This window comes from Pygoscelis adeliae, unplaced genomic scaffold (assembly GCF_000699105.1).
Source record: "Pygoscelis adeliae isolate BGI_AS28 unplaced genomic scaffold, ASM69910v1 Scaffold113, whole genome shotgun sequence".
In the NCBI taxonomy this organism is placed as follows: Eukaryota; Metazoa; Chordata; class Aves; order Sphenisciformes; family Spheniscidae; genus Pygoscelis; species Pygoscelis adeliae.
In genome coordinates this window covers 10,324,318-10,327,250 of record NW_008825108.1, presented here as the reverse complement: position 1 = coordinate 10,327,250, position 2,933 = coordinate 10,324,318, and positions in this window count along the sequence as shown.

Genomic DNA, 2,933 nt, shown 5'->3' with positions numbered 1-2,933 from the left:
CTGGTGCCCTAGCACGTGTCTGCCTTGTAAAAAGGATCTTCTCACAGTGTAAGAAGAAATAACACTCATTTCTAGCCTTCTTTGTAAATACATTTTTATTCATCAGATTGGTATTATAGCACTTTGGTGGGATGGAAATCACCAGTTAATTAAGCTTCCGGTGACTTGAGGCATCTACATCTTCCTAAACATTCGTTTGTCTGGCAGCAAGGAAAATGCCAGCATCCCAATTAATATTTAGTTTGTAACTGGAGTTTTAAGGTACAGTTACGAGAATGATGTAAGACAGCTATGCCCAATAATCAAGTTGTGCAGACCTAAAAATACACTTAATGAAACTTGTTACTCCAAGCCTTATACATCTGAACTTTGATATTCAGGTACCTTACGTGCGAACTTCCTAAGGGACTTGTGTACCAGCTTGAGGGAACTCAGGCAATGTTTTGCATGAAGTATAAATGAATCACTGGTAATGACAGCCACAATGAAACAAATCATAATTATTTAGACACTACTAAGGAGGTCACTGGGGATTATAAACTATTATGGTAAAGCCAAATGGCAGATTAAATCAAAGCTTAGCAGCTGAGTGTTATCATCAAGCCTGTCACAGGTCAATTCCTGGCTCTGCCGGTGGCAGTGAACCATAATTTCACCCACAGTCCTTAGATTTTCTATTAAGATTGGCATTGATCTTATTTCTTTAGAACAGCTTTCATGGAAAGTGAGTAACTTCTCTTTTGAGGTCTTCCAGCCATAAAAACTTTGTTGATTCATTTAAGTTTTCCTGATTTATGAAGCACCCCAGAGGCTTTGATCCCCTCAGAATCAATACCTCATTCACACCTCAGACAGCAGAAGTCTACTGGTCTCCCAGGAAGATAGGAGGGCTGCAGTGAAAAGCCTTAAAACACCTCAGCCTAACCCTGTGTGAGGCATTTATATGGACTGAAACAAGTACACATAACCACAGAAAAGCATCTAAGGCTATGATTCAAGTTTTGTTCAAAATGAAAACAACTAGCTTTCTACACAAATTTTACAGTGTGATCTGCTACAGGATAAACATAAAGGTGAAGATAAACCACTTCGTATTAGGGTGTTTATATTCTAATCAATTAAGAGAAGTAGAAATGTTTCAGGTCCCCTTTAGTGAACCCACCCTGCCTGTGCAAAACTAAAATGAGGACACATTGCTCAAAAACCTGAAAACCAATTTTCAAGCCATGAAGTCTTAGCAGAGCCTTAGCAGAGTCGTTCCAGCACTGTCACTATTGACAGTGAAGTGGATTAAGTTTTCTTGGCAACTGACAGTCTCTGTACTCAAGGATATTTTGCTTTCCCCACTAATCAGCTGCTCCCCCTTTCATTGGGAAGCTCTCCCAAATCTGCAGGGTGATTTGGCACTCAGCTCCACTCTGCTAAGGGAGTTAAGAGCGCAGGTCCAATCCCCCACTTAAAAGCTGCTGGAGGGCTTACATAAGCTCAGGACTGAATTTCATTAAAGGTTGTTGAGAACCACCAGGTTGCAATTTGTAGCAGACTGGGAAGAAAATGCTATTCATTCTGATGAATATAGGTACTAAACATTCATACAAGTAACATCGAGCGCGCGCAAGCACACACACACTATAGTTTTCTCTTATTGGAATCTTTTTGAGATATATTGATTTAAGATATGCTATGTTTATATTTATGTATATCATAATATTGTAAAAAACATATGAGTTTGTTGGGCTACATAAAATTATTATTATCGTCTCTGTTCAGTTTCAGATCTGCAAAAGGTATTTAAGCTCTTAATTCCCTTGTGAAGATATTGAAACAACTAAGTGACATTTGAGTCTGGTTATTCTGCATGAAGCAAAACCCACAGAATAGAATTTATCATCATTGACTAATTTTTAATCTTTTTGGAAATCTTAGCTAAAGACTTCTGGATTTGAACTGCTTGGATACATACTTTGAGAACAAGTCCCTACAGCTGGAGTTTGGGACATATTGTTAGAAGAACGCTGGTGAATTATGTGTGCTAAACCCTCATCAACAGATAAATTGAGAATTTCAGATGTGAATCTGTCTGCTTTATCTCATAAATAGGATTTTCCTGCACATACAAAGCAGAAGGACGGAACCCAAACTCACAGGTTAACCAACGTGTCAACAAAGCAGCCTCTTGATTGCTCCCCATATAGAAGATATAAGATATGCCACTACATCAATGATCATGCTATTAACGTGATAGAGCCACAGAGATAGGGTTTAAACAAATCCTTTACCAGCAAACCCATATGGACGAAATCAGAGGCCCTTTTCCAAAGAAATAACAAGGGTTTTCTAGATGGCTACTATTTGACTATATCACAGACAAATAGAAAGAAATTAAAATCCTCATAAAAGTGAGTTAGAATCAGTGTGTAATGTTTATCACACTGAACAAAATACAGAGCCAATGAAAAAGTTTTTCATTGAAATGCCTGATTTAAAAAAATGTAACTATAATCATTCTTTTTAGTATTCTAGGCTGTACTGTGTGCATTCACATACACCGATGATGCAAAGCAACTAAAAACTTACAGACTGGCTACCTGAGGACACATTTTTGTTAGGGGAATCCTCAAGTAGTAAGGATCTGGGACCATAGCTACTGCCTTTGGTAAGGGAGACACCAGCCTACAGTTCAGCAGCTATATAGCCTATGAAAGTCAGTGAATCGGGCTGAAGTTAGAACAGATTGCTTTAAAAATACCTCCCTTCTCCTGGGGGGGCAGTGGTCACCCACCAGACCAATATCCTTAGCAGAGCTCTAGTACCGGTTTTGAGTCATATTTTCACTTTTTACTCCTTCGGCAGATGAAGACTGTGTCAGTGCAGCTGAGTATCTGGAATGGCATGCTTGAGTATCTCACATATTCAGTGTATTTTTGTTAAGT